Genomic DNA, 27,106 nt, shown 5'->3' on the forward strand with positions numbered 1-27,106 from the left:
TAAAGATGGCGCATGTACGACGCCTGAATTATTTTTACATTACAATGAATCGCAGAGACAGTGAACCATGAAACTAGTTTCACATTAGAGGGCAGGACCCAACAACTCGGAGCAACAGTTTAATTATCTTCGTTTTTCGTCCCCCTGGCACTAAGAAACTGTGCACTGGACGATACTTGTGACTTTGCGAGGGATCGATAATATAGGGATAACGTTTTAGGGGTACATGCGACATAAATTTGATATGAAGTAAAATTAATTACGTCATAACAAATCTGATCCGCTGACTCAAGTTTCTGTATTGTCGAATTCAAAACTCAAAATGCAACTACAAATTTAGATTTAAAGTAAAGAAATGCGGCAAAATAGCCTTAATACGTACCACTAAAGATCATCTACAACATGAGTTGCTAACATCAGTTATCGATACGAACCGGCTAACCATCAGGCGAAGGATTTAACATTATTGACGTAGGAAGAAGGAACAGAGGATCAACTAATTGATATTCTGTGCACATCAGTAGGAAGGAAGGGCGAGGTCGTTTACCTGCCTTATTTTGGCAGCCAGAGGGCGGTAAATATTGACGATATTTATTAACATTCCGTGTACTTATGACGTAGTGTATGGAATTGTTTGGTGAAAGCTTTGGGACAGCCACACATTTCGACAGAAGATGAAATTAAAACTGCTTATACGACGATTTAGACACCTAACTGTTGAAGCTTAAGACTGAGTAAAATTTCGAAGATCCCTGAACTACCATATAGCACAAATTTACAGCTGTTTCTATCACTACAAGACTAAAGAAGCATCTTAAAACGTGTTACTAAAAACGAATACATTCATGTTGTAGTACGGGCAAGTGTCAGCTCGGGCATGGCATGTGACTCCTGCAGCCCACATCCCGGTAAACCCGGGCTTAGTGACACAATGCCCGACACTGACATGTTGCTGTTACAATTGTGTTGTATTTGTACGGTTCAAAATTGTATTTGTATGAGTGTGTTCGTATTGTGAGTATGCAAGTTTAGGTTACTGTGATTTTGTAATGAAGTTTTGTCTATTAACCGTAACGCTATTGAAAAGATTGTTGTATAAATCGATTGAAATAATAAAAAATAAAGCTTCATTTGTATTCAGAGAGAGTTATTCCATAACGCGTAGGTTATAGGCGTAATATTTTCATGTATTAAGCTGCAAGGCAATAATGGTTTTAATTATTATTATTTACTTATTCGAGAAAAGGGTCGCCAACCTAATTTACCTAGTTTCAAGTGATCTCCTAATCAGTCGTATCTATATCAATCACGAAATAGCTTAATTCTAACCACAAATAGCGCGTCAATTTAACCGCGAATTGTCTGCGAACGCAATTAGCGAGTTAGAACGCGAACCGTCCAGTATTTTAGGCTATTAGTGTCGTAATAAATTACTGGCAGTCGCGGCCACGGCGGCCACGCCGGCCACTCTACTAAATGTTTAAGCATACAGAGTAATTTCCCGTGTTTGCGCGACCACTGCCCGACTTTTGACATGCCTGCATATTTTAGTCGCAATATACATAGACACGGAACGAACAACCCGCACCTACCATTGATCACGTTTTAAAATTCTCTGTACGAATCGTGCAAATATTTTCGTTCAATAAAAATTCAATCGCTATTTTGTTTGGAGGTATTTGTTTATTGAAATTCCTAGACTAAATAAATATTTGACTATATCGTCGGATAATATTATTTTGAACAAAATGCGAAAACTGCTGTCAAAGCTTACCTTGCAAACTAAACAACCTATAATGTTTCAAAACGTACGCACAAAATGATCTAAATATATACTTACAGTGTACTTTAGTGTTATTGAGTTTTAAATTCAGTAAAACTTAACAAAGAAGAAAAATAATTAGCAAAAATTCAGGTAAACAGTGTGGGTGATAAGTTGAAGGTGTGTAGGTGGAAGCCACGAGCAGGCTGCTGTGTGGGTGGACTCTTACAGAGGTTAGGTCAACAAAAATAGTTTATTTCAAGAACTTATAACAAAAGATTTTATTTTGTATTACTGTTTAATTATAAATTGAAATAAGTTGATGTTACTTAAGAGAAGAATATCTAAAAATCTTTGGGTTAAATGGAAAAATATGGTTTGATCTTATTAGCTCATCTCATAGTTAGTTAATACAATAATATGAACACAATTATGCTTTACCTTCTTTAGTGTAACGTTTTGGGATAGCTTTAGGTCTATAGAATTTTAATTAAAAGAAAGTCCCACGATCTAATCTAACTTTAACACACTTATTATGACTTCATCATATACCATTATACCAATTTTAATACTTATTCAGACTATTTGCAGCCTATTTCTACAATTTGTTTGATCGTGTTCACAAAGAAGTCTCCCGTTTCTTGCATTGCGGAGCAGACGCGAACTGTTTCAAGTAAAGAACAAATAAAACATAAATAACAAGAGAAATAGTAATAAAAGTTTGTTTGAAGCTTTGTTCGCAATATTTCCGAGCACAAAGACTTGTCTAAAACTATTGATAAAGCGCACACATGAGGGTAGACGGGAACGCATGTGTTTATGAATACTTGGCAGGCGCTGCGGTTTTTCCCTAGTACTGGGTGTATTTTCATTACTTGAAACATCGGCATAAGAAACTATCTCCTGCTTGCTACGAAAGAATAATCATCTGATTTACATTACAGCGGAAGAAATATCTAACAATCGAATAATTTGGCTATTCTATTTATTAGGTATAAACACAAACTCACTAAGGTACTCGAAAAATTCAAATAAAATTAGTTTTAAGATCCTGCCTTTAATTTGTATTACGATATTATATCAACATATAATACAGTAATAGTTCGTATGATGAGATAAAGTAAAAGCGGTGACAAAACAACAAATATCATACAACGCTAAGTCTAAAACATTTGTTATCTTATAATCCTGTTGGGTTATGGATAGAAGCCATTACTTGTCATAAAATAATTGAGGTAATAATAATCTGGATCCATCTAAGTAAATGACTTTATGAGTAAGTAAAAGGAGAGCTATCAACTTTTTTAGGATCTAATCGAAAACTACGTGGACAATTTTCTAAATTTTCCTTTTGGTCCGAGGGTCACCAAGCTAGGATCTTATGATAGGGTACCAAACCTATCAAGGAAACAGTAAAATAAACATTTGTAGCATTTAATAAATTGTTGACTACTAAGAACTCATTTATTATTTTACCTTCCATTTGTGTACTAATCATCCAATTTGAAGTTACTGACCACATCTTCATTTGGTCTTCGCAACACACTCCGTATTCACAGTCCTTTATTAACATGTTTGCAGGGTCAACGATTCCATATCGCGTTAATCCCGTAATGGATCGGAACTGGGTACGGAGGATAGACGATTGAAGGGAAGATCTACTAAGCGATCATTTGAAAGCGTATTCAAAATTGTGCGAATTGGAATCTCAGGATTTCTCGCTGTAGGATTTTAGACCTTGCTTGAACCTTTGGTAAAACTCATTAACATTGTCCAATTACTATCATGAAAAAGGGTGTAAAAGTAGAATCAACCATCTCCATGTGGGAAGAGCCTATGCCCAAGAGTGACACAATTATATTTAGCATTTATATTAAACGACTATTAGAATTAGCTTGATATTATAATCTGTTTTCCGACTATCGCCTAAAAGTCAAACACCACAAAATGGCACTAGTTTAATTTAAACTATTATATTATTTACGGAGGGATGATAGCCGCCAATCCAATTTACAGGCGGTGTATTTGCTCGTGCGGTTACACCCGCGGGCTTTACATATACTACACGTACTGTGGGGCCATGCCGGGCACTGACCGAATGTGTGTTTGTAGCAAATTAATGTTATGTTAAATCTATAACAGTCTAGTGTTAATCATATGTGTAGATAGATGGTGATATGATATTTGTGTGGTATTTATAAATAGCATCTGATTATTGAAATCTGGTTAAGTTACTTCATCAACGTAAGAGTTCAAGATTCTGGAGATAAAATGATTCTTTATTAAGATAATGATTATCAAAATTCAAATATAATAATATTCCTCTTCTCGTCATGTAATCGATAATGCTTGATTTATTTCACGTCAAAAAGGTAACAAAGAAAAAGGTTTATACCGTGGTAAAAACAAAAACCTATTCAGGTTTCCTACCTTTAGTACTGAACCGTTATAGAAATTGGAATACTCCCGAGACGTTATCAAGTCTCAAACGAAGCGTCAGTAATGTAAATGAACTCAATAAAACCGCATCCACAATAAAACGAATTGACGTAACATTGAAACTGACGATAATGAAATCCGCCGCAACCCTAAAATCCTTCACATGTTTCATCGCTCAAATTGATCAAGTCACTATTTCTTTTACACAAAAAAGTTTCAAACGGCTTTATAAAAATCAAAGTAATTTCAACCTTACACATGGTGGTTTAAAGTTGATGATTGTTAGGAGATAACGCATACCGCACCTTCAAAAAAACAAAAATGTAATATCAAGCTTATGGAAAATGTTTTAAAGTTGATAGTCCTGTGGTGGTATCGTGTGATTCCCTCGAGGTGGGGGGGGGGCGGTATGATTGATCGCCGCTATAGGAGGAGCGACGCTTCACCAGAACAATTTATAAGATTGCTTCATACCTTGATTGATTAAAAGTTGTAGCGATACTATCATTTACAGAGTGTAGTGTATTAATGTATGTTACGCGTTGACTAAATTGCCGGAAATAAACATTACGATTATTTTATAAGGGGCTTATATTCTGCGGACGAGATAGAAAAAGTTTAGAGAGGTTGGGGAATTTATTGCTAACCAACAAAATATAAACATACGACCGATGGCGGTATTGAATGATTGTTTTAAAATAAACGCATAAAAATGTATTAAAATATTACAAGACTGTCACCTTAAAAAAAATATATTTTTGGGAATAGCGCTGTCGACTTCATAAGGAGTCAGCAGTAAATGAATAAACAATGAAACAAGATGAAACTAAAACTAATGCATAGATAAATATCGTTACAGTGCCTACACCACAAGCCTGTCACCTAACAACCTTTATTCAAAGAAAATTAATTGCATCACGAATGAAAGGCAAGATCTCCCCATAACAAGGAAAGAGATAAAAGATGTATGTATTATTTATAGAGGCGACGACAAAGGTGTTAAATAAAAGGAATTATTCATAAGATAATAAACCGCACACCGGGAGGCCTTTATGATGACTGCCATCATTCTCTACCTTATTTTTTTATGATAATAACTGTTTTATTTTTAAGTTTTGACTATGAATTTTCTTTCTCGGATATGGCATTAACCTTACAAGGTAATTAAAAAAGTATGTTAGGACAACGATCTATAATCGATAAACAATGAATAAAAAAAACTACTTAACACGAAATTAAAACAAATACAAGATACTCACCAGAATAACTTCCAAGTTCGATCTCAATTACCTGCAAAAGAAAATCAGATGAATATTTGATTCATTGTGTTCCCGATACAATACAAACACGTTATCATTTATAATGAAACGTGACCAATTCCATACAAATCGAAAAATTACAAAAGTATACACAGAAACAGTATTTTTTCTTACTACAGCCTATTTTTCGAACAAGTCGTTACTTTTCCTTTGAAAAAATCCTTTATATTACATCTACAATAAAATATACAGCCTCCAAGGATAGCTGGCATAAGGCACAGTGAGTCATAAATCATCGCTACAAATGCGTAGCTCTCGTAGCCCCTACGGCGTAGCGGCGTAGACACGTAGAGGTAGTGGTAGCAAATTGGTGTCTATTTACAAAGTCTGGCGCACGATTGCGCATTAATTAGAGGTTGTTGAGAACCAAATTATAACGGTAAGCATAAGCTCAAACTAACTCAATTCATAAATTATGTTTATTTAAGCCACATCTGAATTAATAAATTTATCATTGTGTATGTAATGATTAAATGCAACTTGTTTAGGTTAAATAAAAAAGATTTGAATTCGGTCATAAGAATCTGATCTAGTAACGAATTTTATTTACTTTTAGGATATTGATAGTTTAAATGAAAAATACAACAATGCCTACCCAAAAAGTATATCGAACAACACTAACCAACCTGCCTGAGCTAAATATAATCCATATAAGCCTTTAATAAAAACATAAATCCACAACACAGCAACAAAGGTAATCTGAAGGGTTAACCCTTCGTCGGCCGAAATAGAAATAACTATTCACAAACACGGGTCGCACTGACCTTTTGTACGCGGACCGTGGACCGAGATAAAAACGTACTCGAAAGATAAAAGATGCATCGTTATTATAATTATGGAGATGAATACCAACTCTTCTTTGTGTAGTTGACATGAAAATGAATATTAAAAAAAAAGTAAAAAATTTATGAGAAATAAAGTTTTTTTTTTATCGTTTCGATTTACGTTGAAATATCGATAAAAGAGTCGCCAGAAATATCAAAGACTACAAATACAATTAGACTGAACAAATAAACAAGGAGTAATAGAAATACTTCATTTTGTTTGATACGAGTATGTCTGCTTGTTAAATGAACAAATACATAAAGTTATAACGTTTATACTAATTTGTTTGCTTGGATGTGAAATACAAGGAAATTCTTAGTACTTTACATTGTTGATATAATATTTTTTTGTATTATATCTTTTGAATGATGGACGTTTTATTGATTTTTTTCCCTTTTTTATTACGTTTACAGCTAGACCCCTCAATTGATAAAGGAAGTCTATAGCATAAGCGTCAATACAAATTCATAACAGATCATCATAAAATAAATATATGTTAATTATTGTATGCAGTAATTTAGACGCGAACGGTTTAGGGTTGCCGGCGGCAGGTGTTTTCGCGTATGTCTACGACCTCTACGATGCTACGGCGTAGGCGAAATATAATTAACTGCTGCAATGAATATAGAATACTGTATGTATTAAGTCTGTTTGTACTTACTTCTGTAGACATTCCGTTGGAACTGTCATATCAAAATAGAATGCCTATAATTATTATAAAACATTTTTAGATAAAAAAGACAAAGAATTATCCTCCCTTGAACATGCCTTTTTTCTACACATTCATGATAATGGAAATAATGGACCAGACACAAATAACCCTTTCTGATTTTTTTTTTCAATTTATAAAAGGAAAATCCTTTTTTCTGACACATTTAAATCTAGCAATTAAAGTATAAAAAGGTTTCGACAGCACATATGAGTAAAAAACTCTGTGAAATGTTGCAGTGTCAGGTCGCTAATGACTCAAAAGGTGCTGACGCGGCACATTCTCGAGGGTCCTTCATCAGTTTAAAAAGGTTCGCACCAGATTCGTATTAGTTTTGTACCATGCTTAAAGATATCATAATTAGGAAAGAGTGACAAAATTATTGAAACATATTTTTTTAGTCTATAATAAAATCTGTCAATTTTCGTTTTTTATAGATTAGCCTATGTACAGTATAAATGAAAAAATATATTATCTTTTAGATAAATAGATATAAAATAATCACCATACCAAATTATTTGCTTTTCTTTTAGAGCTTCTAGAGGGCTAATCTATCATATTATAGAACCTGGTCGTTTCAAAATATGTCGAGAGATTGCTTTCGCACCTAACCATACATATTTCATAACATCAAAGTAATCCAAAACTTTACAAAATAAAAAAGCTCTCAAACTGTCACGAGTTGAAATCTGAATTTCTTGTTCGATAACAAAACATGGCCGAGCGAACCCTCGGAGAGCGGCACCCTCTAAAATAACACAGTGTAGTTTACGCAGCCTCGCCGCACCGCACCGCATCGCACCGCATAGCCCCGCACCGCATATCCCCGCGTCGCGCGTCGCACAGTATCACTCTCCCGAGATTTAGTAAAAATAAACAAACTTTGTGGTTCGTTATTCGATGCGTATGAGTGTTACGTAAACAGCTGACGAATGACGTTCCAATTATTTACATAAACAAGATCAGTGACGATATGTTTTATGTCAACCCAGGGATAGTTTAGGAGTTGCGGTAAATGGAGCAAGCAAATTGTATAGAAATAGATTTTGGTAAAGACAAAACTAATTGTAAATAGCTGGTTTTGTGGGTGTATGATTCTGGAACCTCTTTACTTAAAGCATGGCATAATAACTTTATAAAGAAAGGTGTTTGTTTCCACAGAATTTGTATTAAAAATAACTCAAGGTTTTACAAAAACCTTGTATAAGATATACAGAATGACAACATTTGTACGAGCTCTTATCTCTTGCAATTTAATGGAGGTCATCGCCCCCGGTGCGCAGAACCTTCACAGTAGGGTAACTTTCATTGTTGTTACACCAATTATTTGTGCCTTCCTGAGAATAACCATCCATTTTGTTTTTTATTCCTAATTTAAATACAGAATACTTTATGTTTGTTTTTTATTATTTTTATAAGCTAAAAATGTTGCAGAGTCTGATTAATTTCTTAATTTGCTATAATAACGTTGAAAATCTACCTACATACCTAAATATGAGTAGAACTCAAATTAAAAACAAATATAATGTAAGGTATAATCAGAGAGTATTCCAGTATTTTTCGTCTAGTTTTCCGCATTCAAAGCTACTGAAACACACGCACACGCATCCAATAACAATTCTTGAATTTCAAAAATCTTTTGTGTTTCTTCACTCTCAGGAACAAAGCAAATATACTAGGTTTGCATAATTGCCCAAGGAGGTCTCCATGCTATAATCAGTACATTCTCCGGCAGTAAAGACGCTATTACCTGGCCGCGGTATTACAACCCCGGGTCTCAACACTGAAGGGGAAGAAAGGGTTTACTTTGAGAAGGGGTGAACGGAGAAGTTACTACATAATTATACGCAAACGTAAATAAGATAACGCGATAGACGCAGAGGTTACGGTTTAGTTTTTGAGTTGGAGTCATGAATCCAAACTTTAAATCGATCTAAAGACCGTGGCAATGTTTCAATACATTATATTTTATGTACTAGGAGTGAATCGATAGTAAAATTGATATAAATACTCGTGTCATAATGTTAGTTACCAAACTAGTCCAAAAGGGGATTGACGGAACTTTATGTACCTAATGACATATGCAAAATCAGTAGGCAAACCAAAGTTTGAGGGTTCATCAACTATCCGTATATATTTACAATAAAACGCCATACCTATCTGCTTTAACTTGGACAAAGCCTTGATTTCAAGAAAATTCTAACTTAAAAACCTAGCATTACGATATTCAGACATCGACGCAGACACGAATTTTTCTTTGAGAAAATAAAAATTCTTCTCCCCACACTTTCTGGGAATATTGTATAGTTTTCAAAAGAAGTCCCACGAAAACTTCATCGTTCAATAAAATTCTAATAATAGTCTTAAGATTTTAACACTGTCCGTCAACCAAGAACACTTCTAACTCGTGTAGTGTAATCGTCATACTGGTGACGTCACATTATGACGTAATTTAGTGAAGATTGCCTTCAATACGCGATCATTACGAGGCCGTAAACTTGACTGGTATGTTTTTATTCGGCGCATTGCCAACCGCTTACCAATGCAGACTGGTGAGCTGTTTCAGTTTTTGGTAGCTTTTAGGTCTTTTGACTTTAGTTTTTATTTTATAATTTGTAAGTGGGTGAGGCTGTATTAGACACTTGTTAATAATGTATTAACACTTCAGCATGAGTAGGTGGTGTAAAAAGAGCCTTATTGTGAAATAAAACAATTGATTAATACAATTAATACAAAAGTCACAGATTTTTGTTGACTTTGATTTATAAAGACTCGAAAGAATTCATAAAATTTTGAGCAAAGAAAGAAATAATCAATATATAGCCTAATTTGGGTACATTTCGCATCACTAGCAATGTTTTACGTGATTTCATAAACAAAATATAGAAACATGAAAAAAGGTACTACAAACTAAAAAAACCTAACTCGAATATTTCCGATGGTCCGTGATAGATACGCCTACACAATACCAAGTTCCCCATCAATATCGTTACCCGACTCGTGCCAAAGGCCATAGCGCTGTCACCCGTTGTTCAGGCTTCAAAGTCGATCAGACCTTCAAACAAATGACACGCGAACTTATACAACGACACCAGTACAGGGTCGATTTGCTTTTAAGGTATGATTATTACATAAGGATCACATTCAATGTCTTTTTAAGAGACAAAATTGATAGAAAAAAAATGTGACTCTACAATTTCACGTTGAGCATTAATATTTGAACACGAATGTTTATTCTAAATCCGAGAGCCGCAGTAACACAACACATGTCTAAAAGCCAGTTTTGACTTAAAATTCTGTTTACCACACTACCCTTTCTAACCCACAACCCGAGTCTACAAATATTTAATAGGGACCGCCGTACGTAATACATTGTAACACATTGATTTCTCACAAGCATTCACCATCGATTAGACTAATGCATATGTTATTTATTTAACAGCGTTGCCGTCACCGGCCCCCAGTAAAGGTCATTGCAGAACATTGGTCAAAGCAAATAGCATAAGTTTGTTTGTGTAACCATGGCAATAGTTCGATAACTATAATTGCGTTTATCGAAGCACTTCCAACTCATTCCAACACACGCTTTGACCTTCGTTTTCGAAAGCAATTCAGAATTTTCCGACGAACCACAATCTATAAACACGAACATCAACAAAACATTCCAACTTTTCCACAAATATCCAATTAAAACTGGCCAGTAATGTTTACTGAAAGCTTCCATTTGAAAAAATAAAACGATACATAACGACGCTGGTCCAAAGCCGGTAAAATTTCATGAAGAATTATGAATGTTTAAATATGAAACACCGGGAAGCTTCGGAACGTGGTTGTTTGTCGGTAAAGCGGCGGACACACGGCCCGAGAATTTGGCGCAATATTAGCAGTGACGTCACGGGGAATCGCGGCAATCAATAATTCAGGTTCCGGCCGCGAGCTCCGCCGGTGTGCACTCCAAATGCCACAGTTTATTTCGTATTCGAGTCCTAACAAAAAGGAAAAGAAGATTCAGCTACAGTCGCCGAAATAAATTATAGCATTGATTGTAACAGAATTTTATTACTTTTGTATGCCAAATGTACTCTTATTATACTACCGACTTATATTTGGAGAGGCCTATGTCCAGCAGTGGACTGCGATAGGCTGATGATGATGATATTTGTTCAGATATGGCCTTTAAATAGCCTTCAGAAATCCTATTATTAATGTTGAAAGCTGCTTCTTGAACTGCAAGACAATTTACTTTTATGGTATAAATTCCGTCAGAACATTTAACACATAATAGACTTAGAGCAATATTCTCTAAGTGATTTCACAAAGTTGCAAGTGCTCAACTCTCAATCGAATTTAACGGTCAATCGAATCAAGTTATGAGAGTTGAACCGTCCACGTCTCGAGCAGTTAGTGTTATTAATATCACACGAGGCGTCTAGACCGAGCAGACAGGGCCGCAGTCACGCGGAGCAGAGCCGGCCTGATGTATACGGGGAACGTGCCCCCGGGGACAAATATACAGATTGTCAGTAATAGGGGATGTTAGGGCGATGTTTCCTTATGGCGCGCCCAAACTTTGTGATACGACGAAACGACTTCACCCAACAACACTCTTAAATTGGCTTAGTCTTATTTAAATTTACAACCATTTGGAAGTGAGATGTTTTAAGTTTCAAAGTATTTTCTTCACAAAAATTTAGAGAACACATTTTCGACTGGTAGTTAACTAAGAAAATATTACACGAGTATATAATAATGTATTGAATACATTTGGTTGCGATGATTTAAATATATGTTGTAAAATATTAAAGCGATGGAACTATACATAGATGAGACAAAGAAAACTTTATACACGAGTAGTAGTGTGTTCTCATACACGATTTTATGGACTTTTTATAATAACGCTTCAAAGACACTTAGTTTCTAAAAATAATAAAACTAATAGGTAGGTATCTTTTCCTTTAGTTCATTATCTTCATATCGTCATGTCACTGCATTCCGACATTACCCTACGTCAGGGCGCTAGACAAGAAAACTCCCTTTGCCAGGCATTATGTGTTCGAAGCTTCGAGTCAAGGTGATCGCACGACACACCGCTGTCTAGACCGGCGGCGCCTAATAAATCACTACGAAATAAAAATGTCCTTTGAAAATGTAGTTTAGGTATATTACAAAGCATTTTTTCTTTGCATTTTGAAAATCTTTGCATGGATATTTTGTTAATTATTTTTTTTATGGCAAAGATAATAAATATCACTGGGTAATCGTACTGCTTGTACGTAGACAAAAGTATATTAGACATTTGCATATACAGGATGGGTAAAATAAAAAACACACGAAAAAAAAATGCAGTTTTCATCGGTCTGGAATCATTTCCAGAACCCCTGGACCACGGGATCGGTATGACGCCCCTTCCTCCCTGTATATTAGTATATTTACATGTTACCTTAAGGAATAAACAAGTCTCACTTGTTATAATAACATAATAGGATATTCCACCAAACTATTTTACTTTTGAAATAATATAAATGCTAGCGACGTAATACAGTACAGTACAGCAAAACATTATTTACCTTATGAAGTTATTTGCATTTTAAGCATTAAACGAAAACAATTTCACGAAATTGTCAACATAGCTTTTCAAATACAATTTTAAATGCTCATACGATTATTCAAAGCTGTTTAGTGTTTAATAAATACGATATTAAATTTGAGTAACACATAAAGCTTAGCCGGGTCCGACGTAATATGAATTCAGAAAGGCGTGTTACCGCAATGTACGCCGAATATAACTCGCCTGAATACATTATGTGTTGCCGTGGCGAGCGTACTCCGCGACGTTGTTTTTAAATAAATTACTCTAATGTAAAGGCAGCATGTGTGCGCATACTCTTTTACACATTTATCATAGCAATGTAACTCAATGAAGCAGAAAGTTCACTCAGATATCAGCATATTTTCGTGTATATTTTTTCATAAATACGGCATGACGTCTGTATGGATAAGATTGGCAGGGGTCAAGCGGGGTCACGGGTGTGGGCGATGAACCAATGGTAACCAGCTAGCTGGGGCGTGGAAGTACACATTTAGGATGGCAACATAAAGAATCCACGCCCTTCATAACTACTGAGAAACAATCAAGAAATAACACACCTTGGAATTCTAAATCGATAATCAATAAAAGGTTTACCAATGAAGGTTAGTTAAAGAATAGGCAAATACCAGAGTCTAAAATATACTGACTCGACTTTTGTATTTAAAGTTGTTTTACACAAAGAAAAGGCGATATTTCTATTCTAGTTTAAAATAACTAAAGAATATCACCCAGACTTAATAATTTAACACTAAGCTGTAAGAGGCGAAACAAATTCAAAAGATCAGAACTACCACATTTTTTACCACAATCGTTTTATTTTACTGCGTCGACGGGCATCGACACCAATTTAACAGATCCCATTTTCAATTCTATATTATTATGCTAAGAATGTTACGCTGATTTAGATTGGAACGCCAACTTTAGGGTTGAGAAAGAAAATAAAGCCGCTTACTCGGGGTTCGACGGCGGTGTAATGTAAAAATAAAATACTTGTGAATAATTCTACGTCGGCGTGAATAAAATTTATTTTAGACTTAAATCTTTAGCAGCTTTATACTTGATTTGTTTGAAAATGTAACGGTATTTTAAGACGAGGTTTTGTTGCTGCGATATTCTTAACAATTGGTGTGACATTTTATTCCCCGTCCCTTACTAAATCTTTTTTTGATGTAAGCTTGAACAAAACCTTCTGGAAATACAATTATTTTTAATTTTGAAACAGACACTTGATTGAAGGTAAATTTTTAGTCGTCTTACAAAAGCAGCCCAGTTCATGTATCCGACGTAAAATACCCCTAGGCGCGATTATTATTTTTTTATCATCAACTAAGATAATAAGTAAGCAGAAAAATTTAACAAGAGAAATCTGAAATATACTCTTAAAAATGATAAAAACGCCGCCCGCGCCCCTCACCATTGTTACAAGGCTCGGACCGCACTCGCAACAGAGCTGTGTTTCTAAAAAACTACGAATTGCATTATAATATTGAATAAAACTTGCATTTTAAATTTATTCAAACCTCATAAATACCAATTTTTTTTATCATGAACGTGTTCTAGTCATTGGAAACATGAACTGGGCTGCTTTTGTATGACGACTAAAAATCACGGTGTATAAGTATATCATCACATCCATAACTGTAAGACAACAAAGAGAACATCCTTACTTTGTCAATATTTTGAAAGTACCTCCTCTTAGGGTAGACTCAGCCAACAATATAGTGTGGCTATAAAACTCTTAAAAGCTTTTGTTAGAGCAATGTACAACAGTGAGAGCGGTGATCGGCGGAGTCGAGTCACGAGTCGGGCGATAATCACTGGGAGGCGACAGGTCGGGCTCGTGACGTCATTACCCCGGGCACTAGCCGGGAACAAGTGCACTTAGGGCCAATCCCGATCTATGAATATTGGATTAACCGCCACTAGTTGCGGTTTACAACTGTCGAGATAATACATTATCAAGGACCTAAGGGACATCAGTACTTAGATATTAGATAAAAAGTCATTGTACACCTACACATAGCTGGAAACTCTGTAAGGAAACTGAGTGGAAATTCAGGACGCGACAGATTTAAAAGAAATAGACTATAGTATTAAAGAAAAATATTGAATGAAGCGTAATTATTTCAATGAAAACTTAGCGTGGGTTTCTAGTTACAAAGAAAGCTGATATATTCAAACATTCAGCGCAAACAACATGGCAAACATCACTTATCATATTCCGCAAGGCTTGAGAAATTTGGGAGTGAATAGTGTCAACACACACTCAGGGGAGACACCGTTATTATTTATAGAAACCACGATCCTTCTTAAGGTCGGCCACGTCCTCACCTACAACCACCTCTTAAAGTAATGCTGGTGGATTGTGAAAGCGAGAAGCTGCGCTACAAATGTAGAGCGTTGTCTCTTTTCTACATCTTCAATAGTCTTAGTTTGCGTGGTAGTCCTTGCAGTGGCATGACTGATGACTGACGCAGCTCGGTGTTTGTGGCTCACGTGTAATGGATGGGCCGGGTCTCCCCGCGGGGCTATCGCGGACTATCTATCATAACTGTTCCTATTTGACGCCAGTTCCGAGGATAGTTTCAATTTGTATTAATGGATTGATGGTCAGATAAACGTTGTGGGTTTATTTCGTTTGGGCTTTGTTACGTCAATGGCGATAAATTTGGACTAATGGATCACACATCGGACATATCCGAAAAACAACTTTTATTGTTTTCTTTAAAACAACCTCGGAGTTTCATACGCTATTTACACAAAAAAGGGAAGCAATTATTCCATCTCCTATGTATCATATCTGTTATCTCTATCTTCTTATAGACTTCCAAAATTCAAATCTAAATTCTAAATCTAATCGAAGCGGTTGCAGAAAAAATGTTTAACACGAATCCAAACCGATTGAAATCCAATAGCTTTGTAGTATCAAAGTGAAGTTTAAGGAAAGCGTACCACACAAATACATAAGAACAGTAGATATCTACCACAGTACACATTAGTAAGTAACAACATGCCTAAGGCATCGATTGGGCATTACACGGCGTCGTGAGTGCCGCAGCTGTGGGGGACGATAACCCGGCCACCGATACTGGCGCCACATATGTATATGTACACTCATTCTATTTAGCTACGATGTTTCTTGAATTGGAATTGAAAAGAAAGATGGGAAAGTGGTAGAAATGTTTGCAAAGAAAGATTTCTAATTAGTTATGACTGTTTTAATATTTTTTTATACTTTTTCTATATAACACCGGGAACGTAGGATGAAGTGTCTAATTTTTATTTTAAATACATTACTATTCCATGCTCTAACATTAATGTCACACAGGCAAGACAAATCTGTTTTTACGTAGGCGAATTACAGAACATGTATAACGAAGAATAATGACTCTTCTTGTAAAAAATATACAACATACAGGTCGTATGTCGTACTATTTTTGTGCTAACACACTTTTACGAATAAAATTCAGACACAAAAACAGCTTCAAAATATGCGGTTAGGAGACATTAACATGGAACACGCATTAATACGCTGAGGAATACCATAAAAGGACAGTGACGTCACAAATTAATGCGCCGCCGTCACCGGCGATGTACTCGCGCAGAGGGCTGGTATTATTCGGGAGGGAATTGCCATAGCACAAGAAATATGCAGAAAACTTACAACATGATAAATATCTTACTAGTTTGCCTGTACACTGAAGTGGAGAGAGCGAGCGGAGAGGAATACGGAGGAACTTTAATTAATTGGATTGTTAAAAATCTGTTCCAGTTCAGTTTATGCTAACCTATTGGTCATTATTACTCAGTTTCTTTGAAGGCTCACTCCGTTTCATTGGATTACCTTAACTTATTGTAGTGTTTTTTTTTTTTATAACGAACCCCTCTTAAGAATGTAAAATAGATAGACAAGAAAATTGTTAGTTTCTAGATTGTGGAATTGGGCTACTGTTAAGGTAATAGCGCCATTGCGTATGTTTATTGTACATATAAAGATGAGTGATACTAGTACAGATAATGACGTCATAAACACCTTAATAGTTATGATCTTCTTACGTCCATTATGTCTTCCCTGTATCTACTGCTGTCTAACAAACCATAATTATTATAAAATGTTTTATTTGTACTTAAATAACATACAAAGGTCTCTCATTTAATTGGTGACTTTGTTTAAGATCCTTTTAAAGACTCGTTAAATATAAGAACATTAATGCAACATTTTATAAATAGTTTTTTAACTTGGTTCTTCTGATTACCTCCATACAGTGTCGCAAAGGAAAGCGCGTGGTTCTGGGTAGTGGGTGGCATACATGTGTAATTATTTCGTGAGCACGTTGCACTCGGGCGAGCCACAAGCTTCCTTCACGCCGAGCTCCGATACTTGCGGTTCTCGGCACGGTAAAGTTTCCGCCTACAACGATTACTTTGCATGGTATAATGTAGAGTCATTTGTAGAGATTTTGGAACTGGTCGTATTTAACTGGTACTTAGTGAATATTAAAATGAAAATATTCAATTCAGTTCTAAGAGTACTGAGCAGAAATAAGAAAATTCTTATCGTTAGCATTCCGTCCCAGAACAGTCTCTACTTTCCATCCTTATTCATATGCAATACTTCTCTATTAAAGACCCTCATTTAAATAAACGCTGCCGGCACTACAACGTAAACATTTACATCGAGTTAGCAAAGCACCGAGACGGAAATAAATATATTAAAAGTCAAACAAAACTGAAAACTTTGTTAACCAAATGCGGACACAAGCGGTTGTTAACTTCCCTTTGAAAAAAAAAGGGGAAAAAGGGGCGGCTTAAAATTGATTGAAGCATTTCGAAACGATTGTATCAAAGCATTGGAAGCCGCGATTTGAGAGGAACTCAAACGTATTTGTTTTATTTACAAGCGGGTTCTAACGTGATTCTACGGTGTGCAGAGATTTATTAATTAAAGAACCAATTATGTTTATTTACAAAAGAAACATTTAGGATTTTAAGACAGAAAAAAAAACTAAACTAGCTAAGATTAGGTCACGTTTAGGTGGTATCTAAGGAGTAAGCATTTCTTGATATCTCTCAATAGACAGCAACGAAGAAAGCTTTTTATACTAAATTCTAATAAAAGAAATATATTTAAATTTAATTTACAAAACGTTCTCGAATAAGTTGATCCGCGTTTGATCTTTGCTTAGTTACAACGACGGTCACGAATTTATGTTATATAAAAGCTATTAAAAATGTATATTAATAAAACAAGAGCTACCTTTGAGTCAATAATGTAATATCGTGAATCCGATTATGAATATTGTAGGTTCAATTCCTTCCGAGACGGCGTCGATTTCGGTTCACTAATCTCTTTTATGAAATTCATAAAATTTTCATGTTACTGCTTTATTATAGTAAGATTTTATAGACATATTTAATTCGTTAATTAAATCGAAATTTTAATCTGCTTTATACGTTTCATTAACGTTTGCTTCTATTATGGGTTTGTTTAATTATTATTTACTTTAATATTGCCCTTTGTAACTCTAAACATATTAAATTTTCGGGTCTTTAACATGGACATTAGTAATCAATGGATACAATTAACAATTACACTACAGGTACGCAAATAATAACTCGCTTCGTAGTTTTGTTTATACAAATGCAATGGCGCGTCCAATGGCCGTCGTAAACGTAAGCGTAAACGTCTATATTTATCCACCTGCAAATGGCATTATACGTAGCAATTACACGTGCTACGTCGTAGCAGCTGCGTAGACCCTCGGTTAAATTAATGGCGATATTAATTTATGTAACCTTTACGTGTCATGTGTATATTAAGGGATTTGATGTAAACTTAACTGATTGGCTATGAATATATAGAAGGTAGTGTAACTTGACTAGGGGTCAACGATTTTCGTCCGGCCTTCTGACGATATTAAATTATTTTTCGTTTGCGTAGGCTGTACAAAAAGAGCTGGGTTTTATGTCAGTAAATCATAAACCCACGCAACTTTTCACCGCAGGTTACTTTCAGGTTTATCCTTGAACAAAACCTTTTGTTTTCTTTTAATATTGTTTTTCCAGCATTGGTCCAACATTTAACTTGTTACGAGAATTATTTAGTCACATATTTTTAGTCTAAGCATCAAAGAACCAAAGACAAACAAAATGCTTCTGGGAAATAAAGAATGGTTTCGATATCACAAACTAAGGGGAAGATAGGCAAACATAGAGGGTAAAGTCTTAAGATGAGTCACTCACATAGCAGCAAGTGACTTCTATTTATACCCGTCATTAACTAGACACTCGTGAAAACATGAGTGAACATTTCTATCAGGTACTATGATTGCAACATTTGTTTAAATTCGAATGACGTCAGAGAACTAAGTACATTTTGCCTTGGGGTCGACTTCCAGTCACACCAGATTCAGCTCAATGTATGTTATACACGAACAGCCTAATAATAATATTTCACGTATCAGCATCCCCCGCGGCGGGAGGCACTAATTTGACGACAACCCTCCCGGAGGGCGGAGAGGGTCTCTACCAGTGTTGTAGTCTTCGAGGGTCTTACACTTCATTGCCTGAGGTGAGCGGGCGATGCCGGGGAATTGGGGTTTACTTATAAACTTGACTGATTGTGTGTGTTTGTTCCGTTTTGTTTCAGGTTAAGCAGGCGTGTGCGAGCGGAATCTCTTAACCCTTTTAGGAATTGGAAGAAATGTTTTTGTAAATTACGAAAACGATGCGATGCGATCATTTAATATTGAATGTCTCATAGCAATTTTAAAATTGGTAATTTGCTTTAATACTAATAACTACTCCTATGCGTAAACCTTTATTACAGACAACTGATCATACTCAAGCTAGGCAGACTTTCAGTCAAAACCTTACAAAATAAATGCCATAACTCCATACAATTGCTAAAAGTTAATAACACACGTGTGCGCACATGGAGAAGATTTACAAAGTTTGCATAAGACAAGCGTTGTTATACTTTCTAAAAACTCAAACAGGATCACAGCGGAGTGCTCATAAGTAGAGTCTGTTATTAAGTTTCGAGGGACGGGTAGCGCGCAAATATTTGACAAGCTCCTGTATAATATTCCAGGCGAGCTGACGCGGTGGCTACCATCGATCAAAGCCTGCGAACTAGGCTTTATTTTAGGAAGATAATATTCAAATATTTTAATACCTAAAGCAACACGCCTGAATGTATAGACTAGACGTTTAATTTAAAAATGTCGGGATTTTAATAACATTTTGTGATGTAATAGGTTTAGCTACACAGTGGACTTGCGATTAGGGGTACGAACGTAACGTTAACCTTGCCACTTTTTGGGTACACCATCGGCTCAAGTAAAGTCAGGAAATAAATTTGCGTTTAAATATAGCTCCATAATTCCATGTTAAGAAAGTAATTTATAAAATTGCGTTTAAAATGATTCCTACAAATACCTATTAGTAGTAGTCATGACGATGGAAAAATCAAACACTATTAAAAAATAATTCTCCTCGACCTTGGCTGGCCTAACATGAATAAATCGGGACACATTTAGGCAGGCAGTCTGCAGACGGGAGCAGGCGATGGGAGGTCTGCTGGCATTAATTGAAAGCAAAGCGACGGAGTCTCGTCACGTTGCCCGAATCGCTAATAGTTTCGCTCACGGCCGACAGACGACCCTGGCATAACCACTTACAGTCTCATTATCCATGTTTTAGTCAAGTTTTATGTGTCTGGACGTATCATGGTTACTGCGAGTTTTGGTTTAGCCTTTTCGGCATAGAAAGTTAAAATAATAAAAGTAGATTATGTTCAGTAAATTTCAGTGTCATATTTATCTAGGTTGGGACCTCAGTTTCTCATGATAACGCCTACTATCCTTTTAGACATTATGACATTATATATTATTCTATTTATATATTCTGGGAAAAATAATATCTTTTTATTTCTGCTATAAAACCAATTTGTCGTGAAAAGTTCAAGGTTGAATAGCAAGAATTCAACATTTACTGGCATGGTTATACGTAAAACAATACAACGAGGCTTGAAAAACAAATTATAATTGGCTTTCTTTAATCAATTCTGTTGTGTTTAATAAATTTAATGTTTTCTGTACTTTATAATGGATACATCAAAATATTATAATACCATGTTTTATTAAAGGAAGCCTTTCACAAAACAAAGGATTTTTGTTCATTGCTCTGAACAACTATAAAGAATCTCCTTTTAAAATATAATAAGAAATGGCTCCTCAGACAATGCATAAACTCAAGGCAACAATTAACTGGTTCATGAAACAACGAAGCGTTTTCTACCCAAAAAAACCCTAAGCAAATCAATACACAATACCAATCTAATAGTGTAATTTGGGACCCCACCTAGCAACAGTATAAAAACACCCATAAATAATAATTCAGGCGGACATCTTCCCATCCATTAAGGTGCAGACCTAATGCACTCGCCGCGCTGTAATTATTCACGTAGCTGTATCGGACAACTTGTATACGCTGCACGTAGCCACAACAAAGAAGAATAGAGAAAATCCACTCCGCAATGTGCAAATAGAGGAAGATGCAACTGTACTTGTATTGTAATGTAGGTTATCCAAGATATATGGATGGCATAGGTAAGTTTTAAAAGGAAGAATTATATAAAAATACTAGCTGACCCAGCAAACGTTGTTTTGCCGATTTTTTTTTTCTAGTTGTATGTATCTTTAGTGCAACATTAATTTTTTTTTTTTTTTTGTATGAAAAATAGATGTTGTTCTATGCTCAGACCTACCCAATATGTATACAAAATTTCATAAAAATCGCTCCAACCGTTTCGGAGGAGTACGGTAACTAACATCGAGACACGGGAATTTTATATATCACACGTAGATTTTTTTACAGATAAATTTTGTAGCACGTTAAAAGTATGTACATTCAGAGATAATTAGCTTTTCATGTGCTTGTTTAATATAAAAATAAGTCCGTAACTTAACAATGGTTTACAGTTACGACATACAAACGTAATAATAAAAACGGTTCTAGACAGGTTTTTAGGTCATTTTGTTTGTTTGACAGACAGGCGGTAGTAGTAAGAACTAACAGACTAATCCTCTTTCATAAGATACACAGTTGTTTTACTGCAATGGCTTTGACGTGTGACACGTAACTCTAAGCTCGTCACTCGTCCGCGGCCATCAACTTAATGCGTTCTAAAGCGGCCGTTAACTGATCTCTTCTAGGGCTGCCCGGCTGGCACACCGAAGACTATATAGCAAATGTGGACTTATATATTTTTTACACGTCTGTATCTTCAAAGATAAATTTTAACATAACATGGGACAAAATGAAAAAAATCTGTTCTGTTTAAATTAATTTAAGGTTTATTTCGAGTCTGACATACACAATGTTACGGAGAACCAATTTCATCTATGAGACTCCATCATTATTAATAATCCAATCAAGCGAGCAAACCCGCAGGCCAATATAATACCGATTAACAATGTCTACATACCAAGTTCATTTGAAATTTAGATTTCTCATTTCGATAACAAGACGTTAGTGTACAAACAAACCATGAACATAGTTAGCAGTAACCCATAGCCATTGTTCGACGTAATTGAAGGGGGCGTCCCCTCAAGCTTACAATCATTTCCGAAAACGCTTTGTTTGCATTTTGGGTGCACATTAGGGCTACTACATCCTCAAAAACCCGCAAGACAGATCCAACGGACTTTCCATTAGAAGTTCTGAAAATTGTGATGTACCCTTTGTGCCAACCCTAATGCCCAAGGATAAAGCGAATGGGAATTTGATTCGGACGTTAAAGAGCTGTTTTTTTTTAGTGTGCAACTTGATGCGACGGTATCCGAGCTTATTAATGTGTCAATAAACTGAATAGGTTCAATGACCTTTAGGGGTTGTTTATATTTTAGTTACTGACCGTAGGCATTATTACGTTTACATTTTTTTTTTTTAAGAAATATTAAAAATATGTAAGATTGTTTTAGAACAGATTCATTTGTCATATCACTGTATCTACTAGCATTAAGGAAAACCACTTTCTTATTGTATCCCATATTTTATTTGAATGCTGTGTTTGCCGATTAATATTGTACACAATGGACTTTTACTATTGTACTATGTAACTTTGGCATAAAAATGTGTAACAATTGTAGGCGAATCATTTAAAATAAAATAAAAATAAAATTATTACATCGAAAAAAATGTGATTGGTTTGTTTTTCGATTACACCTATTAATGACCAATTTATATCATTAGTGGAAACTAAGAGTGTAACTACAATTCACAGAATGAATTGTGTTACTTGCATAAAACTATTTAGTAAGCTTAATTGCTGTGGAGAGCTCTTGTATTGCCATTCGTTAATTTATCGATATCTGAACTGATTACTATAGTTGCAACTTTCGCAAACTATTTATCACCACAGTTAAAAATTCTATCTAAGTTAGACAGTGTTCTATCTAAGTTAAATTACTTTTCAGAAAAATAAAAGAAAGACTTTGAATACTGTCTTAGAAAATAAAAGAGATACGTAAATTAATTACAGAAAATGAAAATATTTAACTATTTAATATAGTTTATTTTATGTATTGTTGAGAAAAATAGCCATGTAAAGGAATCTGCAGTATAAAATTACCTGAATTTTACTTTTAAGCTGATTTAAGATACCGGAAAAGTGACTGATATAAGAAGAAAATATGAAAAGCACTACTACATTGATACAACAAAGTTGTTTCGAGAAACAACTACGGCGTAGCAAAGTGCTACACGTCACCGTAGCTGCTACAAAACTACGTCGTAGGAGTAATGTTATATTCAGTAGAATTTTGACAACATTAGATTCAGAAAACAAGTAGGAAAATAAAGTTAAAGTTATTTTAAAGTCTTACGTGCTTGTAGACTGCTGTATATTGAATGAGGCTTACCTGGAAAAGATAAAGTTGGTTGAGTATAGCGGTGGCAAAATAAACACTTTCATATAGGCCAGAAGTTTTACTAACTTGGCAATTTAACTACGAGCCGACACATGAATCGTGCATATAAAAAAGCAGTTTTAGATTGCCACATGATATATAAGGTTTCAGTCTATATAAATTACTTTTGTTATAAGGCTCTAGATCAATGATTACTCTATTATTACTGCTTCTATTTTAATGATTAATAAATTACCTAAAACATATTGTTCTGACAACCAGATTGCAATGGCAGTGGAAATGTAACAGCCAAACATTAATAATTTATTAGATTCAACCTCATTATTTATCTATGAATTTGAAAACGATTTAAGAAAAAAGGGGTCTAAAATTAATCAACGTTAGTAAAAAATAAACACAAAATTGTACATCACTTGGCTCTATGGTTTAGCTCAAGCCTTAATGTAATTAACTAGTAAAAAGCAAACACGTCAACAAGCCGGTTGTGTAAATAAGTTTAGCCGCTCGATTCAGGCCACCTACAGCGCTAAAACAAAGTTAGCTTCTGTAATGAACGAGCTACTATCGCCTCGGAGATCACTAATTACAGACTACCCTCCATGAAAATGAAAACGTGTTGAGGACTGAAATAAAATTAGGTTTACGTTGTAACGTGTTGGCTGTCTTCAGACTTATTCGATTAGACACCATTTACTAGAAAATAAATACAGTATTTGATGTATTTCAACACGTACTAAAAGGTTATTCTTAGAAATCCGAATTAACTTTATAAAACTTGTGACTGAGCTAGACTTAGATCAATTAAAAATAAATTGATTAGCTAATGGGTGGCTAGTCAGAGAGCGTCTGATGTTAGACTTGTGTACCGTGAAGCGTCTTCTGAGAGAGAGGGGTGAAAGTCACGACTGAGATTGAGATTACAGAGTTATAACTGACTTCAGATTTGTGTCTGATTGGTCCGAGTCGGGTGAGATTGTCAGCATACATTAGTCAGGCATGAGATATGACAGACACACGCGACTTTGTCCATCTGAAGGCAGTGACAGATGTGTGGCAACCAAAAAATCAGGCAAGTTAGTAACAAAGTAAACTGGCATACGACCAAACTTATGCGAATAATTTTAGAAACAAGTTCGAAGGATCGAATAAGTTTTTATTAAAAATAACATTTACATATCTTATTTAAACTGAACATTCGTATGCTATTAAGCACTGGATAGCGAGATAAACTAAGCATTAGTAGTCTTGTCTTGAGCTATCATCAATTAAGGCGGGTCTTTGACACCGGGTGAGGCCGTGACTTGCGGATCAGACTTCTCTGCTCTAAAGCTTCTAATGGTTTATTGATGTTAGCTGTCAAATCATGGCTTTCGTCAGTTCATAGAGTAAACAATGACATTATAATACTACTATGCAATTAACACATAGCTTCCCATAGTACGGATCGTTTGTAGGCGTAGATTTCTTTAATTACAAAAGAAGATATTTTCGGTCTTATAATTTTTAGAAAACTCATCATTTCAGTAGGTATGTAATCTTAGGACTGTGTACACATGGATTACATAAGAATATAGGTTTAGATCTTCATCATTATTACAGTCTTAGAACGGCGACGGGTAAAGTGGGGTCAAGCCTAAACAAATTCAATATTGCCAAGACTAACGCATACATAGCTGTCTCTTGTTCTCGAGTGGCCATCCAGAGATCCGTCAAGCGAAACAGAGCACTTACATTCCGTATAGCGTGGTCAAGTTCGCACATCGGTCCTGTTTTAAGAAGCCCACAGTAAACCTGCTGGGTCCTGACAAAGTTTGGACCGCAGTAATTGGTTAACACGTCAACAACTTTGGACGTCAGATTTAAGTTGGTTTGAGACTTACGCCCGACACTAAAGCCAGACTGAAACTTTAGATTACAAAGGGGCCAACTTTGGACAACAATTACAAAAAATGTCTTATAAATAATATAATTGATATCTTAATAGGCTTTTGAAGAATTTGAATTAAAGCATTTAGATTGTCTTTTTTTAAGAAATAATTGGATTTTGAGCTATTCAAATGGTTTTACTACGGTGAAACAATCCACAACATACTTCTACAAAATGAACTGAAACTATATAATTATATTTAAAAAAGCTAATTAAAAAACTAAATAACAGACCGTATTTAGTGTAATTCGACGTGAGAGTATCTGGTAATAGCTAATTGTTTTCGCGGAGAGTGCAGCCGGCTGTAGTTATCAAATAACGGGTACATACGAACCGCCCCGGTCCAGACCGGCCTGGTTATAATGATAAGTGCAAGACTGGTTTTGGACATTCACTTTGTATAGAAATAGTAAAAATGTTATATTATTTTTAAGCTGACAATGTAATACCAGAAGTATTACAGTGTCAGCTTTTAAGAAGAAGCTATTATTTTTCCTTTCTTATTACATACAAAAAATAGTAGGGGTGTCTAAAAAATTGTACGGGTGATTTTCTTATGAGAAACCTTTAAATAAAGCATTTGTATAAATGAAACATTATTTAAAAAAGAACTTTTACAGAATAGTAAACCAACACATGAAATCACCAAAATATTAAAAAAAATACTTCAAAAATCCAACTGATTCATCACCAATGAATGAAACCAATTAAAGTAAATCACGTCCGATGTTTTTCCCTTGTTTCAGACAGGCTACAATAAAAGCGACAATAACAAACATCAGAACAGCCACCGACGTGATTAATCTATTTGCGCGAATGTTCAAACGAATTGTTCTGACACAGACAAAATTCATCTGTAATGTCTATATTACAGAAAAACATTTAAATGATTATAACCGAACAGTAACAATGTTTTAAACATTTTTGTGTCCGAAAATGAATCATTTTGCTTGATGAAAGTCATATTCTATTTTCAATACCGCTCTAGTGCGACTTGTGCTCGTTTGATAAAGGGCTTCATACAAATAGGTTAAAAATATAAAAAGCAATTGATCAGCCATTTACGACCATACTAATCATTGCATAATAAAACGGTATGTAGGCAACAGAAATACATCTGTGTAAATTTCGACTGTGCTGTTATCAAGGTTGAGATATAGCCTGGTAACAAATAGAAAGCAAATATTTTGTTAAGGAAATCCAAAGATAAGCCATGGATATTCTAATTTTTTCGTTAGACATACAAATGCACTTACAAACACAATAACGTGCTATATTATAGTGAACATATTTCTAATATTTGATCAATGCTCAATTTGGATTACTTGACGACATCAAAGAGCACAATGAAGCTATAATAAGAACAGACAAGTGGAGTTGAATGCCCTATTTCGTCGATTTCCAATACGTGAGACAGAGAGATACGACGATGACGCAAGACATTTCGCCGCAGTATGCCTTGACCCTCAGAGAAATGGAAATACAAAACATTCCCAACATGAGACAAAAGACAATAAACTTAGCGAGCCTTCATACAGACGTCATTCAGAGTCGCCATCCCTATGTATATTGCATCGGAATATGTCTGTCTGATTAAAACA

General features: G+C 35.2%; 1 protein-coding gene across 2 annotated transcripts in view; it reads right to left on the reverse strand.

The window, feature by feature from the left end:
* The window catches only part of LOC113503670 (stress-activated protein kinase JNK), an 86,028-nt gene that overhangs the window by 33,134 nt on the left and 25,788 nt on the right, over positions 1 to 27,106 (reverse strand). For both annotated transcript variants that reach the window (XM_026885711.1, XM_026885709.1), the window contains exon 2: positions 5,461 to 5,491. The gene's annotated coding sequence lies outside the window, so the exon portion shown is untranslated. The remainder of the gene's footprint in view (positions 1 to 5,460; positions 5,492 to 27,106) is intronic.

Source organism: Trichoplusia ni, chromosome 20 (genome assembly GCF_003590095.1).
Source record: "Trichoplusia ni isolate ovarian cell line Hi5 chromosome 20, tn1, whole genome shotgun sequence".
NCBI classification, from domain to species: Eukaryota; Metazoa; Arthropoda; class Insecta; order Lepidoptera; family Noctuidae; genus Trichoplusia; species Trichoplusia ni.